The sequence below is a fragment of the Rhinolophus sinicus genome, chromosome 8 (genome assembly GCF_057876585.1).
Source record: "Rhinolophus sinicus isolate RSI-liver-muscle chromosome 8, RSI-T2T, whole genome shotgun sequence".
NCBI classification, from domain to species: domain Eukaryota; kingdom Metazoa; phylum Chordata; class Mammalia; order Chiroptera; family Rhinolophidae; genus Rhinolophus; species Rhinolophus sinicus.
Window position 1 is genome coordinate 22,908,969 of NC_142508.1, and position 10,297 is coordinate 22,919,265.

Below are 10,297 nucleotides of genomic sequence, written 5' to 3' on the forward strand. Positions count from 1 at the left end.
AAAGGGAAAAAAACCACTTTGGCGCCTGACGGCGCTTGCCTCACTGCCGCCCGGAGCTGTCATTGGTTGGCTGAGGCAATGACGTCAGCCTACCGTAGCCCGCCCCCGCGCTGTTGTGGGAACTGTAGTTCTATTCTCTCCCCAGCGAAAGTGAATACGCGTCAGTTCTTCACATGGAAACTACAAAAACCAGACGCCACAGCGAACGGTGCGTAACGGAATCTGAAATGCGGTGCCTCTGTTTATTTGTTGATTTTTGCACGGGGCATGACGGGAGTTGTATGCGCCTGCATCACACAACTAGGAACAACTTTTCACCTGTTCTTTACTGCTGTGATTCCATGCCCCGGCGTTTGAGTCTGGATTTCCAGTAGTGCTAGGAAAAGAGCAAAGGTTCTAGCGCTAGAATATTCAGCAAAGTTCGGGCAATTTGTACTGTTTAAAACAGAACTCGCTGCTGGAATTTATCCTCGCTATCCAATCCTAAAAATACAAATGGGACGCCTGGTTGGCTTCCACGTAAGAATTTATTTTAAGCATGGAGTGAGTATGTATTTCCCATATTAAAAAGTGCAAAAATAGTCCTCAATAGCCTCATATTCTATGTTCGGTCCGTCTCGTCACGCAATTGGAATTAATCTATACGTACAACCTGCACCCGCAAAACAAAACAAATACCGAGCAAGCAGAAATAACGGAGAGAACCTTAATAGTGAATGGGCTGTGCTAGCAATAACTTCAGATTATGTCGAGTAAATAGCCTGAGTTGGACGTCTGGAGTCCTGTGCGTTGTCTTTTCCTACCTTTTGACTCCTCCCCGCGAATGTTCACCCGTGACATAGTCCTTCACGGCTTAGTTTTCCTCTGTCTTAACTACGTTTACACTCAGCAAAGGTTGGGTGTTATTTTCCACTTAACTCTCTTCGAGTTTCGGGGATACTTGTCTTTAGTTCATAATTTAATGTTCTATTTATATTTTTCATTGTAGTTGAAACACTGCATTTGTGTTACCTGCTTCACTCCGCCTTTACATTTTCTTGTTCTCAAGACTTTTCCACCGCTCTTAATCAGGATACGTACCTGTCATATTAATGAACCCAGAGAAAACTTAACCCTAATAACAATGACATCATTTAGTTTCTATACTTTTATCTAAAATCCAGTGCCTTAAGTTTTCCTTCCTCCCTCCCTCTCCTTCCTTCCTTCTTCTGGCTGCTTTTAAGATCTCTGATATTTTCGCAATTTCACAACGATTAATACAGATATGATTCCTTCCTTCCTCCTTCTCTCCCTTCCTCCAGCCCTCCCTCCCCCTCTCTTTTTCTTTCCTTTAATTTTTTTTTTAAAACCTTACTGAGTATTTGAGAAGATTTCTGAATGTCAGTATTAGTGTCCTGCAACAATTGTAGAAAATTCCCAACCGTTGTATCTATAGGATACCTCTAAGATAGCTAGCCTCTGTTTCTCTTAAACTTTCTTCTATAGGGTCCACCTGGAAGTCTTCAAACACTTCATTTTTAGAAGTTCTTTGTGGTTCTCTTTCTGAGTCATTTTCTAATTTCTTATACAAATTAAGCATAATCTATATTCTGTGTCTGTGAAATTCAATACTGAGAATTTTGTGGGTCTTTTGTGCTGCCTGCTGTTTCTTCAAGCTTTTGCTTATGGTTCCTGTTTCCGTGCAGGTTGTGATTTTGGACTCTGCATGCATGTTTCTGGGCTGGTAATTATGGGGATTCTTTGAGGCCCGAGTTAAAAAGGAGTTTTCCTAAAGAGTATTAAAATTTGCTTCAGCAAGTTGCCTGGAGACACCATAAACCCTAGGACCAGATGAAGTTCTCCACTTCAGGTTTATTGGATTGCACAGATAGATTGAATTTGGGTCTCAAATCTGAACAGATTTTATAGATTCTTGGGAGACTTCTTCCTTTCCCAAGTTCCAAAGTCAAGATGGGCATGTTTCCTTACTGACCATCAGGTTTCTTTCTCACTCACCCTTACACTGGGAATGTAATCCTTTGGGCCCCAGAGTTTTGTCTCTTATTAGACTCCTCCTTTTTGATGGGTCCTTGGCTTTATTTCCTGACCCTGGCGTCTGCACAGCTATCAAAGCAGGAGTTCGAGGTGCCCAGAATTTGACTGATAATCTCGTGGCAAAAGTCACATTGACCCTCACTCATTTCTCAGGATTTTCTCATTTTTATTCCTTCTTTTTTTATTTTCCCCCTCTGAGAATTCCTTCATTTCCTATTAGTTCATCAATGCATTTGATTTTTTTTTTTAACCCAGCATTTTTTATTTTCAGCAGGTGGCTCAATCAGAGTAGCTAGCATGGCAATGCTGTCAGAAATAAAAGAAATGGAAGCCCGTCCTTTCAGTGTAAACTGAGCTTCTTCAGGGAGTTTTTCATAGTAAGGAAAATGAGATAATAGATGGTTCCCAATTCAGTGAACATGCATACACACTGTAGAGAAACTAAACAAATAATAAAACTAAACACTACATTTTTTAGTTAATGTAATTCTTATTCTTGGACCCTGTATCAGCTGCAGAAAATTGTGTATGTACACACGTGTGATAGCTTCTTGCATCATTAGGTCATATAGTAGATAGCACTTGGAATGTCTACTTACGTAACCACTACTGCGTTTCTGGGCCAGGCCCCTCATATACAGGAGTGACCATGTCTGTTACATTACTGTGCTCCCTGATCATTGTGCATTAATTTAACAGGGACAGATCAAAGCTGGGAATATTAGATGCACTCTCTTTTGATCTGAAACTGGGATGAAGAGACGTGGAGACTGACGGCGCTGTGGCAGAACTGCATTCATTGCAGCATGATAAATCGTACATGGTCCACAGGCTGTAGTGCTGAGATCCACCAGAGCAGCTCTAGGTTTTCTTCCTTGGATTTTTTCCCTTTCTCTGTCACCTTCTCTAACATTAGTTGTATCACCTCGAGAAAGTTATTTTCACACTCTGGGCCTCCATTTCCTGATCTGTAAACTGGAAATAGCAATTGTAGCTAAATCATAGGTGTGTTAGATTGAAATGATATCATCTATGCAGATCACTTAGGTTCAAGTATGGTGAGTGACGACACAATAAATGTCAGCTTCTAGTACCATCATCATTAATGCCATGAAGTCCCCTCCTCAGTTACCCATATTCAAATGTTCCTTCGTGCTGCTCTTAGCTTTGCTTTGTGCCCCTGGTCATTTTGAGGCTGGACTCCTCCTAGACTCACTGAAGATTATCTCACCTCCAACTGTTGTATCGCCACTGTCATACTCCATTCAACGGAGAAATGATACAGGGAGGCTACGTAAGAGTGCTGCACTGAAGGCTACTGGCTAAGTAGAAGGAATCAGAATGTAGGGAAAAGATGCAAAACATGGATGCAAAATACGATTGTTACAAAGAGTCCAAGAGAAAGGAAAATTGAAATCCTTCATATAGCACATCCTCAGGGGAACCCTTGGCTTTACGTCTTAAGGTTCTGCCACTTTCCTATTGAAAATATTCAAAACTTTGAATATTCTCGTAAAACTTTGAAATGAAATATTTTCTTAACTTTGTTCTACGCAGTGTATCCTCCCTGACAGACCTCTAAAACATGGGAAGAAAGCAGAGTAAAATGCAGTCTTTACATGAACCTCTTTAATTTTACATTTTAAAAGTCCATTGAGTAACTCACTGGATCAGTTATAAGCAGCAGATAACAGCCTTCACTTCACATATCTACGAATGTTCCAGGCTTTTCCACTCATACCCACTAAAGAGACCCCTCTAAGGAAGGCTGTACTTTGCAGACCTGGCTCCTGGGTATTTGTGACAAAGACTATGGAGATGAGGACAAAGGGAAAGAAGACAAGTGACTAAGGGGTGGAGAGTTAAGGAGATTTTGCAGAGGGGGTTGCTATGGAGGGGTTTAGTGGGTGGGATATTGAGAAAGGATGGATAACTGAATATGAAGCCGTCACAAAATCCTTCCTTCAAAATAAATGGAAATTCTGGAAGACATATAAGAAAAAAGCTTGAAACTAAGAGAAAAATATCCCAGGTGCCAGAAATAAACAGTAAACTCCAAGATGGAACTAAAAGAACCAGAGCGTTTATAGGCCTTTACTGTTGAGTCTTGGGGTTCTGACTGGTAGAGCGATATACTTCAAATGTTAAAATAAATTTCTAGGCCCAAGGTGGAGCCGCTCATACCTGAGCTGCCACAGTTAGCAAACCACGATTTGGATCATGTTCCTGTCCCTATAAATGCTCCATTTGACCAGAAACAGTATATCCAGTCAGCCGATCCCCAAACGCCAAGACAACTCAGCTCCATACCTATTTCCTTGTTCCTTCTCATAAACAATGTCGCCTGGCCCCAGCTATGCCCGCGTGTGCAGTCCAAACTCAGACTCCACTAGGTGCGGGAATCCCTTCTCAAGATAGTCAACATCGGTCTGGCCCAGTGAAACATGAGGGACAAATACAGAGACAAACGCATTCATAGTGTGGGGACAGAGCCCCAGAAAGCAGTTTCCAGGCTCTCAGCCTCACACAGAAAGGTGCTGGCCCAGGTAGTAAATGGCCATCAACTGTGATTGGATGGCCATCAGCTGTGGCTACTTGGCCGTCAGCTGTAACCAGTGAGCCATTGGCCACTAATATAACTGCTGTGGCTACGCTAGCAGCAAATGGGGGCTAACAAGAAGATGGTGCTGAGCTAGCAAGCGCGGATTGCAGTTAGGATGGCGGATTGCAGTTAGCATGGCGGGTTGCGGACAGTGTGGATCCAGCCTCCAGTGAGACTATAGTGCCACCAGTGAGAATATAATGGTATGACTCCCCGATCTATGGCTCCGTGGGTGTTTCTTTTTGGCCTCACCATGTCCTGCGTTCTTATGTGGGGAGCAGGACTAGAGACCCCGCAGGTCGCCTCACGTGACACATACCCATTGGAGTTGCTCCTCGAGCTAGGACACACAGAAGAGCAACTTCCGTTGGAAATGAGCTCACATTGAAATAATACAAATCACTTAAAGAAATGAAGACGCTGAGAGTGTCGGCAGATAGGATAAATGGGAATTCTAAAAATACAAGTATTGGAAATTGTGACGGATGAAATCAATCCAGAAAGTAGAATAAACAAGAAAAAGATTGAAAATAGAATAGATACAAAAATTGCAGGATCAATCTTGAAGTTCCAGTACCTTATTAATAGGACTTCCAGAAAGAGAGAACAGAGAAAATGGAGACACAAAGGAGTACGTATACTCTGTGATAATACTAGATGGAGTTTCTGAAAAGGTAAAATAAATCTATAGTGATAGACATAGGAGGGTGGCCACCTCTGGGGAAAGTGGGGTGCTTGACTAATCTTACAACGCTGCGCTGACAGGCACTGCTCTATTACAAGCTTGCAGAAAATACTCAATTCCTATTTGTTGCCTGAATAAATGGAAGCAATACCGGGTGGATTAAGGCTGTTGAGTCAGGCTTGAGTTTGAACACTGTCTCTGTTATTTGTTCATATGACCTGAACCAAATTACCCAATATCCCTAAGATTGTTTCTTCATCCGTGAAATGAGAGGAAGGAAGGGTAGTTGTAGTGTCAGACTGTGGCAAGACTCAAAGGAGAGAACATGTAAGACTACCTAGTACCGTGCCTGGCACAGAAATGCAATTATGAAACAATATCATTTGTAGAACAGTACCATTAGGCAAATGGTCTAGTAAATGCCATTCCGAGGGCATTGCAATGGGGATGGAGAGCCCAGAGCAGGCAAATAAGGGGGAGCATCTTTAGGGGATTTAAAAACAGTAATAAAACTGACTTTTACAGTCTGTTGTGTTTTTTTTTATTACTATGTGCCAGCAATTCTTTATTTTCTTTTTTTTATTAGTTTCAGATGTATAAAACAACGTAGTAATTAGACATTTATATACCTCATAAAATAGTAACCCCAATAAGTCTATTACCCATCTGACACTGTACATAGTTATTAGAATATTATTGACTATATTTCCTACACTGTACTATATATCCCTGTGAATATTTTTTTATTTTTTTTTTAATGTGCCAGCAATTCTTAACAATGTCAGTGATAAAATATTTCCCCCTGAAAAATGTGCTGTTGTTCCAAGTTCTAAACGGTTTCTGAAGTTATGGCTGAATTTTAATAACTAGCACTACATAGTTGTATTGAGTAATGGCTTGGAAATGAACACCGAAAGCACAGTGATTGTAAAGACAGAGACACAGAACTTGAATTATTTAATTACATAATTCTCTATGGTCACTTGGAAGTTTTCTTTGTACTTTACATCAGTGAGACTGACCATGAACTGCTAGGTGTTATATTTTTGCTTATCAATGCAAATTTTAGTTCATACATGAAACATATTACTAAACTTGAGTAATATCTTAAAAATTAAAATGTATTCTTTTAAAATTATTATTCTTGTTTAATTGGTATTTAATTGCTGTTACATTTTAATGTAGTTACTTATTAGTGCAACAAACCAATGTTTTTCCCTTTTCCAAAAAAAAATGTTTAAATGTAATTAAAAGGGATTAGTCCATTACTTTTCCCCTTTTCTCTTCATTGTAAAATTAATTAATTAAATATCCATTTCAAGCTTGATTATGTAATGAAGTTTAATAAAATGAATTTTACGCTGTCTGAGTTTCTTTGCTGGCCATTATTACTTATTTCATTTAATGATTATTTTTGAAAATAATTTTCATGTAAGGAGAAGGGGTGTATTAAGAAAATGATTGGCTCCAGGTGTCAGCTATGCCAGGTATGCTTATTAAAGACTTCTCACAGAAGGAGAACGTAAATTTATTTATACACAATGGAATCATTGTTAATAACTGTATCTTGTGTTTGATTTTGAAAGCCTTAGGATCTCTGACATTCATTTTCATGAAACTGGTATTGTAAAGATAAATTATCAAGCCATTGCTTGTTACATAGAGAAGTCTTTGTGTTGCAATATAAAAATATTTCAGTGACTGAGGATTTTAACACTGCAGGAAAATCTTAGAAGATCCTACTTTTCCTTTTCTTCTCTCCTTTATCACTCAGGTTCTCTATGAAATTGACAAAAAGTGGAGTTTGGAAAATACAAACTTTTTTCTTATTTTTATTTAAAACTTGTATTCTAATGAATACAAATTATTAAAAGCTTGTGGAGCCTTATTTCGCTAGTAGGAGTAAAGCATTTTTCTAAACTTGGTTAGGATACTCCTTAAGGAAAAAGAGTGTAGAAATATGACAAGTAGTGTTTTTTTTACACTCTGTACATAAATATCTTATGAGACTTACTACATTGTGGTATAGTGCCTGTCTCCCCAACTAATCTGGAATTCCTCAAGGGCGGAGACTATGTTTTATTCATCTGTTGATCTTCAAATCTGGCAGGTAATATGAGTTCAATAAAGAAGTAATGAATTATTGAATGAATGAATGAATGCATGACTATCAAACACAAGTTCGTAAATTTCCAATAGCAGACCAGAGAGGGCAAGATGAAGTTATTGTGATTGGTAACTACTAAGCTCTGTGAAGAAAAGCAGATTTCAGTGGCCATTCAAGTAACTACACTGGAATGCTGAGAAGAATTTTCTTTTTTTTTCCAGGAATTCTTAAAAAGCTTTTATTAACAGAAATATTTGGGGATAACTTTTATTTATTTATTTATTTACTTACTTATTTTTCATTTTGGGATATGTCTTTTTTTTAATTTATTGGGGTGACAATTGTTAGTAAAATTACATAGATTTCAGGTGTACAATTCTGCATTACATCATCTATAAATCCCATTGTGTGTTCACCACCCAGAGTCAGTTCTCCGTCCATCACCATATATTTGATCCCCTTACCCTTATCTCCCACCCCCAACACCCCTTACCCTCTGGTAACCACTAAACTATTGTCTGTGTCTATGAGTTTCTGTTTCTCATTTGTTTGTCTTGTTCTTTTGTTGTTTTTGGTTTATATACCACATATCAGTGAAATCATATGGTTCTCTGCTTTTTCTGTCTGACTTATTTCGCTTAGCATTATACTCTCAAGATCCATCCATGTTGTTACAAATGTTCCTATATCTTCTTTTCTTACCGCCGAATAGTATTCCAATAGTACCACAACTTCTTTATCCATTCATCTATCGAAGGACATTTTGGTTGTTTCCATGTCTTGGCCACCGTAAACAAAGCTGCAATGAACACTGGAACACATGTCTCTTTATGGATAAATGTTTTCAGATTTTTGGGGTAGATACCCAGGAGAGGGATTGCTGGGTCATATGGTAATTCTATTCATAATTTTTTGAGGACCCTCCACACTGCCTTCCATAAAGGCTGCACCAGTCTGCATTCCCACCAACAGTGAATGAGGGTTCCTTTTTCTCCACAGCCTCTCCAACACTTGTTATTATTTGTCTTGTTGATGATAGCCATTCTGACTGGGGTGAGGTGATATCTCGTGGTTTTTATTTGCATTTCTCTGATGATTAGTGATGTTGAGCATTTTTTCATATGTCTATTTGCCATTTGCATGTCCTCTTTGGAGAAATGTCTCTTCAGGTCCTCTGCCCATTTTTAAATTGGGTTGTTTGTTCTTTTGTTGTTGAGTTTCATGAGTTCCTTGTATATTTTGGATATTAGCCCCTTATTGGAGGCACTGTTTGCAAAAATCTTCTCCCATTCAGTTGGTTGCCTCTTTATTTTGTCGATGGTTTCTTTTGCTGTGCAGAAGCTTTTAAGTTTTATATAGTCCCATTCATTTATTTTAGCTTTTACTTCCCTTGCCTTTGGAGTCAAATTCATAAAATGCTCTTTGAACCCAAGGTCCATAGGTTTAGTACCTATGTTTTCTTCTATGCAGTTTATTGTGTCAGGTCTTATGCTTAAGTCTTTGATCCATTTTGAATTAATTTTGGTACATAGTGACAGATAGCAGTCCAGTTTTTTTCGTTTGCATGTGGCTATCCAATTCTCCCAGCACCATTTATTGAAGAGAGTGTCTTTCCTCCATTGTATGTTTTTAGCTTCTTTGTCAAAAATTATCTGTCCATATTTATGTGGTTTTATTTCTGCATTCTCAATTCTATTCCATTGGTCTATGTGTCTGTTTTTCTGCCAGTACCATGCTGTTGTTATTGTAGCCCTGTAGTACAAGTTAAAGTCAGGGAGTGTGATACCTCCAGTATTGTTCTTTTTTCTTAAAATTGCTTTGGCTATTTGGGGTCTTTTGTGGTTCCAAACAAATCTGATGATTTTTTGTTCTATTTCTTTAAAAAATGCCATTGGGATTTTGATGGGGATTGCATTAAATCTGTATATTGCTTGGGGGAATATGGCCATTTTAACTATGTTGATTCTTTCAATCCATGAGCATGGAATGTCTTTCCATTTCTTTGTGTCGTCTTCAATTTCTTTTAAAAATGTCTTATGGTTTTCATCATATAGGTCCTTCACATTCTTGGTTAAATTTATTCCTAGGTATTTTATTCTGTTTGCTGCAATTGCAAAAGGAATTGTTTTTTGTATTTCTTTTGAGAAGAATTTTCTAAATAGAAGGCTTTGAAAAATTCTCAAATACAGGGGTAGATTGACTTCCAAAGTGGTTTTAATTAGGGCTTCCTAAAAGTTGGCAGAGGGAAAATGAAAGTAATATGGCAATTTGTGATACTCTATATTTTTTTAAAATCCTTTGAAGTTCTAAAAATTAATTTACATGAATAAATATGACACCTACAGAACATGAGAAAGAATATTACTACAGTTTATCTCAGTAAACATTTCCTGAACAGCGAATACCACCACAACAAAACATGCCCAAGACATGGTCCCTGTTCATGCAGGATGCCCAGCTTGGCAAGGGAAGCAGATGGTTAGGGAGATCGTTTAAATACAGTGTGGTAGGTGCTATAATGTGGTCAAATTTTGAGGAAGGGTCTAAGAGAAGTTTACATAAATTCAATTGAGAAATGATTGTTTCTTTGATGAATAATGAACATATAGATTCGACAAAAGGACAAAGTACTGGAGACCAATATAAAGATGCAGTGGATAAAATATCCACAAATTCAAATAGTTTGCAGCCATTATATATTATGTTTTTGATTACTATTTAAGTAGATATTAAAATACAATATATTCAGGAATACTAGTCAGCTGATTTACACTGATACAACACTAACAAGTTAAAATATTGATATAAGATGTTTGACATCATATGTCATCAGGGAAATGAAAATTTAAAGGCGACACCACTACACACC